The following is a 14,063-nucleotide window of genomic DNA, read 5'->3' as shown; positions in this document are numbered from 1 at the left end:
GGGTTATTGTTGGGGAAAGGGAAGCGTGACGAGAGTCTGCTGTGGATATAATTAATAGGCCACATGCGGCTGCACCAAATGTGTCACAGTGAGGGGAAATCAATCGATGGAGTCTGCCGGCATAAAGGTTGTGTGCGTGTGTGTGTGTTTGTGTGTGTGTGAGTGGTGGGGGAGTGTTGGAGGATGGTGGGGGAGGGGCAGGAGAAGAAGGTGGAGTGGGATGGAGTAGCAAGACCCAAGAGGAGAGAAAAGGGAAGAGGGATGCAGAGGAAGACAGGGAAAAAACCTTGGGAAAAGGATAAAGAGATGGTGGACGAGAGCGGAGGAGTGAGAGATGTTGCAGAGGTGGAAGGGGAGGGGGCTCTGGAGCTGCCATCTCGGTTGGATAGGAATCACAGCCTTCAGCAATATCCTGCTGAGACATTTGACATGGAAATTCATGACCGTGTCAATATATGGACATAACGTAGATCTAACACATACATCACAGGAAACTCCCCCGCTGCATACTTAGCAGCTGCTTCCATCCAAACCAACTTACTGTGAGTCCACACGCTCAGTGTGGAAGTCGCTACCCACGCTATCTGACCTTTATTCCTCAGATAGCGCAAATGCTTCTGAACTAATTGCAGCAAAATTAGGAGACGCGTCTGCAGTAGTGACAAAACTTTGGACTCGCCACCCAAGCGGTGGCGTATTCTGCCGTCTCTGGGTCCAAACTCTGCAGGTGGCCTGGTTTTAAAGAGTGCATATCTAAGTTTGGAGGCAGGGGAGGAAATCAATGAAGATAAGCGTTGGATAGAGAGCTGTGTGTTGTACAGGCTGGCAGCAGACTGAGAGAAGCAGCCTGTCACCAGCTGCAGGGCCCTCTCTATGTGATAGTGTGTGTGTGTGTGTGTGTGTTCGTGTGTGTGTGTGTGTGTGTGTGTGGGACACAGGAACACATCTAGGCACACAGTCACTGATAGCGCTGCCAGGCGCCAGACACCCGCAGATGAGACAGGGGGCGTTATCTCAGACTGCTGCTGCTGTTGCCCTTGGAATGGTAAGTTGTGGGTGTATAGGTGCACACACAGAAACACATCTGTATGCACATCAATATACTGGTGACATGTATATAATGAAATTAGTAGAAATTAGGTTTCACCTCCACCTGCAAATGGTTTTTCTGTGAGCTGGGGGGAAAAATGTATCCACCTGATTGTGAAAGTTATCTGCAGCAGTCAAGACAGCGATTTGGATATGAATGCTGAAATAAATCCATATAGAGGAATTTCATTTATAACCTGCTTTCAATAAACATCATGTCTCTCAAATAAATTGCTCTTTAAGTGTGTTGTCACTGACGCTCACCTTTTCATATCTGCGTCTTTTAATTTCATATTATTGCTTTCTTAGTATCACTGCCAAATACGTCCTTGATTCAGTGATGTTACGCCATATGTAGTTTTATAATTCACTTGTACAGAGCACCAATAGCATAAATATTTAAAAGCTAAATGTGACATATTAGAATTAAGTGTTAGGGTTAACTTAGGTTATGTTAGACATTTCAGTGCCTCGCAGAAAACTCCTGTTTCCAAACATTATTCAACAACATTTCATTTCAATGTCAGATATATTTACGCTGAAAGAGGCAGACTAAAATTTGAATCTGGGGGGGGGGGGGGGGGGGGGGGGGTAAAGGGCAGGTTCCAACTACTCTACAGGAATGATGTGCAGGAATGATGAGTGTCAAGCTTTGGCAGAGGATGCCTCAGTGTCTGCAACATCTCCTCAACATCTCTGTCACATGGAGCAGGTTTCACATAACAATCAGTCCTGCATGTGGGCCAGGGCATATCTGGATGCTTGGCTGGCCGTTTGCAACTAACACAACACAGCAGACATTACAGGCTGCGTGGTGCGTGTTAAATAGTAACCATGCACAAATTCATAATCATACTATCAGACACCCATGGATTAAAGTTGCACTCCCAGTGGTGTATGTGTAGCTTCAGATGTCAGCTTTTGTTTTCCAAACCTCATCATTCCTTTATACTTATCATTTTAGTTGTGCTTTTTTAATACAGACTCTAATTACAGACACATATTCTATCCTTTCTATATTTCTTTTATATTTGCTGCTGTATGTGATCAGTCTCCTACATATTTTGGGATTAAGCTCTCAAGGGCCGGGGGATGTATGTTAACCCTTTGCATGAATTGCAGTGTCATGGCCACCATCGCTGAAACTGTTGACGTGTAGGACTTGGAGAGCAGTCCATTTATTCAGAGCCTACAGCGTGAGCCAAAAGTGTAAGCCAGTTTTTAAATGAATTCGATTTCCAAGTCAGAATTTAGGAACCAAAATAAATTAAAATAGACTTATGACAAGTTTTATATAATGATTTGTGGAAATGTAGAAGTAAACAATCTCCATCCACAAAAGCATATTTTGCAGTTGCTTACATAGTTATATAAAAATACTAGGAACGAATAAAAACAACAGTGGTGAAGAGTAAGACAATGGATTTTTCTGGGGGGTGACGAAGAGGTGCCATAACAGTCAGTGTTTGCAATGTTTTGCCGTCATTGCTGGTTGTTTACTAGTCAACTTCTCAGTTGTAGGTGCCCAGAAACGCCAGGAGCCTCCTTAAAGCAAACCGATGCTTGCTGAGAAGAGGCTCTGTACCTTGTGAGGAGAAGGTCCTCCACTTTACTCCACAACTCTGCTAACCCCTGGATAAGTGCTAGTATAATAAGTGGTCACAATTCAGACTGTAGATTTATTCCCCCTCAGAGTAATCCAGTCGTGTTTCTTTGCATTTTGCTCCTCCATCTGAGCTCTTTATTGGTGACAGCCTCTCCAGATCAGGTGGTTGGTGGTTTGTTGGTTTTGGGGAGACGGGGGGAGCAAAGGAGCTGTCATCTGGTCTGAGGAACACACACCCAAGACCCAGAGCTGCCTGGTCTCTGTAACACCCCCTCGCTGGCTCCCCCTAGTAAACAGTCCATTAGCGTAGTGCTCCAAGGTAAACATATTTACTGGCTGGTGACGGCTCGCCAGTGTGGCTCCTCAGGCCCCGTGGCAGAGGGGATTTCATTAGGCAGAGGGCAGGGGGAGAATGGAGGAAATTAATGTGCCATTCAAGATGATTTCTTTGTTTCCCATCAACATGATCACAGACAGGCCGCAGGGAAGAGATGATTTACGCACACAAAGGAAAGAGACAGGGAGAGAGAGGGAGGGTGAGAGTGGGGGGGAGGGGGGGGAGGAAGGGTAGGAGGAAAGGAGAAAAAAAATATCACAAAAGGCTCCTAGTGCGTGAAATGTCTTCCTTTTGGTGAAAATGCTCTTGTCATGATTTTTGTTATGGCTTGAAGTGCTGGAATTGTTTTCAATCAGAAAAGCTTTCTTGTTTGTCATTAAGGATTGGAAATGGAAGTATTTCGGAGCCGAAAGCACCAACAGGCACGACAATGTAATGGAAATTTCCCCCCCGCACTATCTGCACACAGTAATCCAACCAATACGGTGATGTCCTGCGGCCGTGTTAAGAACCTGTTTCACAATCGGAGTCTTTTTTTTTGTCTTATGTTTTCGCAACCTGGAGGATATTATTCTGTGGCCTGCCTCTTTTATTAATAACCGTGGCTCACTAATTAATTATGTGAAAAGTACACAAGGCTGACGGCGGGATATTGGCTTTGTTGGAGGATAGTCACGCAGAAGTGAAACTTTTCTTGGGTGTTTTCTTTGTGCTGCAAACAGTATTTATTTCAAGGTTTTAAGTTGTGCTGTCATGGTGCGATTCTTTGACATTTTTGAGTTGAAAGGAGTCGAACATATGAAGAAGACAGTCAGGATATAATGAATGAATTCCATTGAAGAAGTCACATATTTTGGTTTACAGCACACCAACACTGGCTGTGGCACTTATCGCCCAAAACTCTCAAATCTCATTGTCTTTCCAAATTAATATCTTAATTGGTGTCTTCTACGTGTATGGCAATTATTTCTCAAAGTGAGATATTTGCATTCGCTGGTAGGAAAAACTCAATAGAAAATCCAGAGCAACTGACTTTGCGGTCTTTGGTAGAAGGATGGGCCATCAAATTTTGGCACAGAGCAGAACTCTGGCAGCTCTGTGATATTTTTTACAGCTTGTTTGGCCTTGTTGGTGGTATGTGCTCTACTGAGTGCCATTCTGGATTCTTTTAGCAAACATGTCCATCTTTGCTGACGTCCAAAATCAATCCGCTGCACTGATTGTCCACCGAGAGCTTTTGTTAATCTCTACTATCCAGACAGGTAGAATATATGTTTATATTACCTGCTTTTTTTCATTTTAAAAAGCGTTTCAATACATTTTGTTTCAAGTCAAATCAAAGCCAGTGGTTCAGTGGGAAAACAATCCGCACACAATGTCTCTCATGTAATTTGTAAAAATCAATAGTTATTTATAGAAAAGAGAAAGGGCTAATTTATTCAGGAGGTGAAGGTTCACTGTGCACTAAAGATCCTCTATTGCCATTGTGATTTATTCAATTGTCATCCAGCAGTTTGCATTAATTGTTTACACCTTTTCCCTTCATATCAAGCTAATTAAGGCACAATGGCGGTATGTTGTTGTCATAAACATGGAGACTTTATTTCATGTGGATGCAAAATGTTTTGTAAGTGTTTGCTACTGTAGATTTTTTATTTGAGCATACAATCGATATATGATGTACATCCATGAACGATAATCCATCATGTATTCCTTGCGCTCTCTCTCTCTCTCTCTCTCTCTCTCTCTCTCTCTCTCTCTCTTTCTCTGTTTTTCTCCATCCACCCCCCCTTCCATTCAGGTCATATTCAGGGTTGTATGACACCTGTGAGCGATGTGCGGGTGACATGAGCTGCATACAAATGACTACAAGAAAAACAAGCCCCCTTATATTTACACACACACACACACACACACACACACACACACACACACACACACACACACACACACACACACACACACACACACACACACAAAGAGTATTTTCAGATGCCCATCTCACTGCTAGGAGGCAGTTTTATGTCGCTGGTGACCTTAGACTGTGGAGCAGGTGTTTAGGGTCTGATAACATCATGACAGAGAGTACAGGTGTGACTACATACAGACAGGAAAGACACACACAAACACACACACACACACACACACACACACCTAAACTCGTTTCACTGTCTCCATGGGTGGACACTCATTTGACACAGTGCATTCCCCGGCCCTTTACCCTGGTGTTACCCATCACGACGAACTACCTGACACTAACCTAGGCCTAACGGTTACCCAGTGTTATCCATCAAAAAAACATTCTCTACCTGTGGGGACCTGAAGGTTTGCCCCCAGGGTCATGGATCAATGTGAGTGAGATTGAAGTCCCCACCAGGACATAAAAAGACACCCACACACACACACCCACACACGCACAGACACATATTGTATGACATGTTGGACGGCACAGCTCTTTGTTCACTGACCAAAAGACAGCGACATCAGGGGATTATTGTCACGTTGGGATACAATGTGCATACAGCTTTGAATGAATAAAACCTTTTCAAAATAAAACGAGCAAAGACGTGTCCAACCCTGTACTCAACACAAGCCTTTATACAAATATGCAGCTGTTCAATACAAACAGTGCAAACATGATTAATTAACAGTGATCATTTGGACTCCGTGTTTACTGCCTGTGAAATCCAAACTGTTTACATACATGTCACGTGTCAAGTCGGCAAATAGAGGGAATTAAATGCGTGTTGTGTTTTACGCCCTTATGAAAAGCATTAAATCCATGGCCTTCGTCCAGTGTTTGATCATGTGTGTGCCTGTGTGTGGTGGCAATGCATGTCTAAGAACCCGAAAGGTAAATGTCAGCTTACATGCCGGCCATTGGGGAGACTTGTCCTCTGCACCATCATGTGGACAGAAGCAGTACAGCAGTGACTTCATTGATTATTCCTGTCATAAAGGCAGCGGCTAACCCCGGCCTCAGAGAGTAATCCCTCTTTCCTGAACTGTGGGAGAGGACACAGTGTAATGCTGATCGATTTGAGCCAAACCAGGAAATTGTACATGTGCTGCTAAAGCTAAGAAGTTTGTCCGCTATGCTGCTCTCCCAATCCCACAGCTGTGCCCTGGGGATGAATGCATAAACTGCTTCTGTGTAGCATCAAACTGCGAAGAGATGTGTATAAGTTCAAGCTTTTAACTTAAAGTGCGTTTTTGTTTCGTTTCTTTCTTTTCCGAGGCGTCCTGTTCCTGCGGGGTGATGTTTTGCTGATATCTAGCGATGCCCAAGGTACACCCTCGATAAGGAGCGATATACAGACAGAGAATGTTTTGTCTCTCCAGTTCTCATTGAGCATGACCGAGAGGATTTCAGAGAGACTGCACTGCCAGATGGGAGATTGTTCCTTCATGGGTATTGTCTGCGAAACGCCTCGGAATATGTCAGCTTTATCTGTGTTAAAACATACCAAACATTTTTGCATGCGATACTGTGGTACCGAAGCTGCAGCCTCTCCCATCTGTGCCGTCGCAAACTGTATCTCGGTCCTGCAGCATCCAGCACACAAGGCAGAAATAACTCCACTGATCTGAGGAGAAGGCTGCCACTGCCAAATTTGTGATACGTAAATGTGTGAAATATTGTGATATTGAGACGTGGCTCCGGATAGATTATGTTGTATCAGTGAGCTGTGTTTTATCCGTCTCCCCGCTGCTCTCTCTCTCCCCTGCTCGCTCTCTTTCTGTCTCTCTCTATCTCGTTCACACACACATACACACACACACACACACTGACGCACACAATGCTCTATCATTTCCCTCATCCCATGCAAGAGGTGTGAAAGGCAAATATATGGTCTCCTTCACTGTGGACATAATACCGAGGTCATGAATGGAATGTTAATTAACGTTTTACCGCATACTTCTATCAGTGGACACACATGCGCACGTACAGAATCACACTCGCACAAGGATTTGCAGAGCGGGTACCAACCTAGCCAAAACCATAACAATACACTATTTCAAATATGCATTCCTGTGCGAGCCAATGGGTGTGTGTGTGTGTGTTTTTGTTTTGAGAGGGAGGCAGCTTTGCTTTGACTCGTGTGTTGTGCTGCAAGAATCTAAAAAAAAAGAACGAAATGTCTGACAAAAACTGACCACTAGGTATTGAGGAGGCAAAACCTCCAGCTGTACCGCCAAGCTGCTCCGTGAACTTCAAATCCGCGTCGTGTGGGGAATTGCAATAGAGGAAACCCAAAAAAAAGAAGGGGGACAGAGGGTGTGGGAAGGAGAGGCCGTGGCTCACCGATCAAGAGCCTGTGTTTGAGTATCTTATCGCGGCTGTCGCCAACTCAACCTGGCTCCATTGACTTTGTGTGGGGATTAGAAAGGCCCACAGCGGCTGATTATTTGGGTGAGTGAGCGGTTCAGTGTAAACAAACATTGTGGCCGGGATTGTTCCAGTCACAACACGGGCCCTGACAAACCACACACACAGAAAATCATGCGGAGAGTACACACACTGTGGAGCATCGCTGTCCTGATGGTCACTGTTTTTATTCACCTTTTATGGAGCTGCTGCTGATATGGATGATGATTCCTTGCAGTTAAGGAATTGTCCTTTTGAGTTATTTTTATTATTGTGTCATGCACAGTATCTGCCCGGCTTAAAACAGGTTCAACATTATTTAGATAAAGAAAAGTAAAAAGATAGAAAGACAAAAACCAGAGTAGAAGCATCAATAACTGTATTAAATATTTAGACCATGCTAATGTTTGTTCCAACTTTTTAACTCTGGGTTTTCTATTCTACGCAGATGATATGACTCTATCTACGTATCTGAGGATGATTTCAATAAAATGTTATGTTTGTTATTTGGTTAAATTTGTTATATACCAAAGTTATATAGTATTAAGTTTTTATTTTGACTTTGAGGCGATGCATCATTCGTTTTGCAAATAAAAAAGAAAGATGGCCAATCGGACTGAAGCTACTGTACTGCACCCAAAACAGTTGTGTACAGTTGTGAAAGCCAAGAGGAGTCAAGCGAAAGCACCGTGGAGGTGAAGAGAGCCTCTAACATTATGCCAAACATATGGAATATGTTGCAAAGGAAAACGTTGACAGACAATGTTTATTTTCAAGCCCAAATTTTTACCGAGACTCTTCTCTTATTTTTCCCGCAGCCTTTCTCAGTGTGTTGTTTCGTAGCAAAGGTAGAGTGAGAAGAAGCCGTGAAGGGGCTGTGAAGTGCGCTGCATCTCCAGATATCCATTCCAGATGCTGGCTAGACTTGGTGGAGCCAGGTCCTGTTGTACTGGGGGCTGGATTTAGTTGTCTTTTCCTCCAGGTGTGATGCCTCACGCTGATCCCCCCACATGTTCCATGGGTCTTATCCAAACACGCCGGTTGCTGGTGACAGCGCTGGTAGGCCTGCCCTCCCTCCTGTCTGCCTTTCTCTCCCTTCGCCTACCCTGGTGGCCCACCCACCCACCACTCACACTGCAGCAGCAGCAGCAGCAGCAGCGACCAACCAGTCGTCTCCCTTCCTGTCGTCAGAGCTGCTGCCATGTATGTCAGTCTGGAGCGAACCTGAGAAACTTCCTTTTCCTCTGAGTGGCTTTACTCTTCTACTTCATGCTTTTCCAACTTCGTCAGACCTTTGTCTCCGTCTTTGTTTGAACCCCTTTGACGAAGGGTTATGTTCACACCGCTGCTCCACAGGCCCTGCTGCAAGCCGGGACAGGCCGGTTGTTGCTCTAGTAACTCAACCGTGCTCGACGGTGATGTAGGACGTATTAAACTTGTCATATTTCAAGCCTGGTCAGTTTTAGGACGATACGCCATCGGGGAGCGTTAGGAGGTTAAAAAAGAGAAAAGCAAAGTAGAGTGGAAAAAGAAAACAGAAGCTTTGCTGTTTGGTGTATTTGGTCCCCAGCTAAATGTTCGGGGTCTGTTTCCATTAAAAGTATGTGTGAGCATTATCCCACTGTAAACCAGGCGCACTAAAGGTGTCTCGTTTTTTACTTGACTTACAATATGATTCCGTTCTTCCATGACAAAATGAAAGTTTCTCTTTAATTTACATGAATTCCACCTACTCTTCAAGTTTTTTCTTTTTTTTTCCAGATAGATTCAGTCGGGGCAAACATTATTAGCTAGCCCACACAAAATATGTTGTCTCATGGCTTGAGTTGGACGCCTTCCAGCTTTGGCATAACCGAGGATAACATATTTAAGGGAAGAAGAAACAAGCATCCTCGCTGAAACACATTGGCCTTCATTTCTTTGATGGGAATCGGTTTATTAGTTTTAAAAACAAATACAGAGCTGATTGATTAATTCTTGGAAGTTTTTATCTCCGAAAAAATGTTTCAGAACTGATTTACTAATTATGGACCAACAGAATTAATTAGAAAGCAGACGTACACGCTGTTATTTTAACTGAAGTCAACCCACGGATATATAATATAATATTTTTGTACAAAAGCTCTGAAATTAAATGAAATAGTTCTCTTTACTACAACCATCAATCTATTGAGATCCCTCCAAGGCTCTATAGTATTAAGAAACCACATTTAGAGTCAGATCATACAGACATGGGATCCTGGTGGACTGTGTGTGTGTGTGTGTGTGTGTGTGTGTGTGTGAGAATGTGTGTATGTGTGTGTCTTCATGCATGTGAGCCATCTCGTGTTGTAATAACTTTGCTGAGATACTCTGAAACTCCCCATGAGCCAAAGTAATGTAAATGATTTCCTGATGTTAAAGCCATCACCCCTGTGATTAGACACCCTGAATCAAGATCTCAGCTTTATAAACTGCCTGGATCGTCCCCACAGCTTATTGCAAAACCCACAGTGACACAAAGTGACGACCATTCGGTTTTATTGGTTTTACAGTATGAGCACAACAGCTCTTGTCCTCCAGCTGGAAGATGTAGCACAAGAGGCATTAAATGCACGGCAATGTATTTTAATGCAAAAGATACATCTGTATCTTATCAAGTAATGTTCTCATCAAGTTTTTTGCCCCAACATTTCATATAATGCTGTTATTGCCCATTGGGGGTGAATATGTTGTGTCAAACAGAATCAAATGCTCGGTAACTTTAGCTCAACATGACGAGTGCAAGAAATGTCAGGAAGCTGTGGTTTGGTTTTGGAAAATCTTAAATTCGTCATCATTGTCATACTTTTCTCCGCCCTTTCTGTTGTATGGCTCAGTGATGCGTATTCATATTTAAGATACGTTTTTTTCTTAGCTTGAATTAAGTCTGATTAACTAGAGAACAGATTGATTCATAATTACATGAAAAAGACTGATTAGATTTTTACATACATATTTAAATTTGCTGGAATCAAACTCCAAGCGAATCAAAGTCATGCTTCCATCTTTCGGTCTTTCAGAAACCAATGATTTCCCGCTGTTGGTTCCAGGTAGGGTGTCGCTAGCCACGGCACAGAGACCCTTATGCTACCTTGTCTCGTGACATCATTTCCACTCATCCATTTCGTCTCCTCTGCTCCAGCTGGAGCTGGATGTTGGACCTCAGCGAGGCCTCAGCGCTGGTATTAATTTCTTGGGCCTGTTGGCGGCCGTCCCCTGGCAGATCAGCGCCAGCTCCCGCCCCAGCCTCAGCCTCAGCCCCGGCTCTGGTTCCATCTCCATGTAGGAGTGTTACTGGAAAGCTGGCCGGTGGGATCTGGCTCTGATAATCATTTCAGGCTAGACCTGCCAGTATCTGTAGCAAAGCTTGCAGGAGATGGGCTATTAGTATTCAGAGAAGACAGATGTGATGAAAAAAAAAATCAGTATTTAGAAAAAAAAGTGCTCTCATCCTGGAATCATACATCATCTTCAGAAACCTGTTATAAAAAAAAAGAACTTTTCCTGTGGTCCATTCTTCTACAATACGGCTTCATAGCTTAATACCAATATGGTGCATGCGTTTGCGGAATTTCAGTGTGGTTTCCAAGACTTTGAGCAATTTATTTTTGCGAAGGGCTGTTTCCAATTGCAAACAGAAGGAATAGCTGAATAATGAAGTGGAACTTTTTTGTTTTTCTGCTTGAGATAAAGCACTAAAGTTTACATGTTGTTTCATGTTTAATGCATCCACCACTTGCGCACCGTAAACTTGAACACGTGAAGAACACTCACGGATTAAATAAAAACACATTTGATGACCCATATCCAGTGTTCAAATGTTGGAACTTCGCCTGTGTACTGCAGCCACTTTGGATTAGGTTACCATAAGACATGGATTCCAGGCAGAGGTTTATTTCTTTCAAACAAGCAAAAATAAGGTCGGGGGAAAAATTACGTATTTGCATCTCTGTGTGGTCAGAAACCTTCAGGTTTTATTTTTTCAATTGTGAGCATATTTTTGGAGTTGCTGTTTGTTTCATGAACCAGTTTAAAGTTCATATCTGTTTTATTCTCTTTGCTCTTACTGAAAAACAGCATCTTTCACCCGTAACAGCAGATGCACTACATCGGCAAATTGTGTATTAGTTGTGATTGTGTGTGAGTTAGAGGTGGTCAGAACTCTTCTAGTCCGAGGATTCCAATGGCTTCATGGGATGCGGCACAGTTTTGGTGGCTGTTAGTGAATGTTTGACGTTGAGTACCTTCCCTCTCTTTATGAAACCAAGATGCAGAATGATTAAACCTCAGCTCCGACAGTCATTACAACGAGGCGGACTTGGCCTGGAAAGTCTTTTTTTTCCTTCTCCTTTTTAAATGAACTTTTTTATGAGCGGCTGATTTACACTATTTTCTCAGCTCGGCGTGTTGGCTCACCCAGTCCTCGATGTCCATTGGGTTTCGGTCTTGGATCCACCAGCAACCCCTGTAACCCTTACAAGTATTTCTGTTTGTAGAGCAGGGGAGGCACACAAGACACGGAAAGTGGAAAATTAGTTTTGAAAACCTGAGAATCTCCTAAGAATAGCAGGAGCCAACCCCATCAATATTGCAAAACTTACTTTATGTAGTATGGCAAGTCTTTTTTGCATGCTTCAGATAAACCATACATCACATTTATTTCTTTTTATTGAAGCTATCTGTGCATGAACGCTCACAACATGACTTGCTGACCTCCATCATGATGCCCATGAATCTTCTCCTTCCTGGACTAAGAACTCCTGAGAGGTTTCTCCACCAAGCTGTCGTCCCTTCTGTAAACACAAGTAGAATACTGTGTGTGTGTGTACGGATGGGGTTATTCAAAAGCTGTTCCACTTGCATGGCAACGCCTCATTACCCATACTGCCTCAGTCTTCGCCCCGAAGTGGGGTGAGGCTCCTCTCGCTGGGCCCAGTCGTCAAGGTGACCCAACATGCCCCAGGATGGCAGGCAGGCAGACAGGCTGGGAGAGCGGGGGCTGTTCCCTCTGCCTTTATTGTACCGGGGCCACCGTATGCTAGCTGGTACACTAGGCCCTGGGTAGTTCCAGACTGCCGCATGCGTCCCGGTGAGCAAGCAGCTGATCTCATTTTTCAGCACACAGCTGCCCCAACATCAGGACCAGGTGAAGGTGACCTCCCTTGCCTGTTGGAGTGCCTCTTAAAGTGGCGAGGCGCAGTCGATGCTGTGCCAAATCCCAAATTATCCCAACTTCTGGTGATGTAACATTTTGTTGTTGCTTTAATTTTAGGTCAGAACAAAGATAAGTTATTCAAATCAACTCTGACATCTGCAGTAATTAGGACTTGTAGCCACAAATATGGCAGTTAGTCGCGGAGGTAGTGCAGCAGGCCGCATGCTGGTGGAGCTTCTCTACTCTGCAACAGCACGCATACGAGAAAGCTCAACGTGTCTGCATGTCTCCACCTTTTATCTCTATCTCTTGCTCATTCTCACTCCATCCGTCCGTCCATCCGTTCCTTACTCTCATTTCTCTCTCCCTCCCGCCCTGTCTCCTCCCGTCACTCCCCTCCCTCTCCCCCCTTCTAACACAGGACAGATTGGGAAGCCGTGATGGCGGCACAGAAGTTGAGGGAGAAGCTATTTATCCCAGACGGATCAGGAGGTGTGTGACGGAGGTGTGGACGGTTGCTGCAGGTCAGTGACGTTGGCAGGCGCCAGGCAGGCCGGCCCACATGGCTCGGGGACTGTGGGACTACAGACAGATGGCACCTGGTGGGTGACAAACAATTAACAAACCAACAAGAATAGCTGGATCGGCAGTATACCCACAAGCACAGGAGATAGCAAGAGAGCGGGTGCATCTGTGCTCTGAACACTTTTACTCTTTACTTTTCCTCTTCCCGAGTCTTGTTTAGTATAACAGTTGCAATTTACCCATGTGTCTTTTTCACAAAAACACTCTTGTTGTTGCGTCGCTATAGAACAGTCTAAATAAAGCGGTGTTGAACATATGCGGCCAGCATATGTTTCTGTTTATCTCAGTGCAGTTTTGAGAGTGTAGCAGTAGGTTATTTAAATGTACAGCACAATGAAACAACACATTTCATATACAATTAAACGTTCAGAAAAAGTTAGACACGATCATCTCAAGTTTCCTACAGCAGCAGCAGCAGCAGCACTATCTGGCACTGATGTGTTGTTTGCATGTGCATTGTTGTTTTGTAAAATTCACGCTGGGCCTTTATACACTGTGTCTGTTTGAAAGTGAGCGTGGTTGGCCGATGGTATTTCTCTGCATAACTGCATCCAAATGTCATCATGATAGGGTGTTTCTGCACTCCACGCCCACCTCCTGTACAGTGAAGATGTCCTCTGTTGGTCATAAACCAGAAAATCAGCAATTTTGTAATCTTTGTCAAGAGTGAGGAGAGACAGATTATTATCCGTCCCTAACTGTGTGTAAGTAAACGCCTGTCATCCGGGAGAATTACTGCTTTGGACTTGGATGGGTTCTAGTGTGGGTGTGTGTGTGTGTGTGTGTGTGGACACATCTGGAGTCTAGACTCTGTGACTCTGTGGGCAGGGTCCTATCTCCGAGCAGCATCGGGTCCGGAGACCGGCCATGTTGACATAGGTGGCACACACATACCGGCATC

General features: G+C 44.2%; 1 long non-coding RNA gene across 2 annotated transcripts; it reads right to left on the bottom strand.

Annotated features, from left to right (window-relative positions):
• Nucleotides 1–9,904: 9,904 nt before the first annotated feature.
• LOC117755808 lies at nucleotides 9,905–12,875 on the bottom strand. Of its 2 annotated transcripts, XR_004612671.1 has the most exons (4): nucleotides 12,302–12,875; nucleotides 12,020–12,215; nucleotides 11,839–11,908; nucleotides 9,905–10,803 (listed from the first exon to the last, which is right to left on the bottom strand). It is a non-coding gene; the product is annotated as an uncharacterized LOC117755808 (long non-coding RNA). The 2 variants fall into 2 exon arrangements; XR_004612670.1 differs by having other exon boundaries at nucleotides 11,839–12,215.
• Nucleotides 12,876–14,063: the final 1,188 nt, after the last annotated feature.

Source organism: Hippoglossus hippoglossus, chromosome 22, assembly GCF_009819705.1.
Source record: "Hippoglossus hippoglossus isolate fHipHip1 chromosome 22, fHipHip1.pri, whole genome shotgun sequence".
NCBI classification, from domain to species: domain Eukaryota; kingdom Metazoa; phylum Chordata; class Actinopteri; order Pleuronectiformes; family Pleuronectidae; genus Hippoglossus; species Hippoglossus hippoglossus.
Note: the sequence above shows the minus strand (reverse complement) of the source record. Positions and strands in the feature narration are given on the sequence as shown.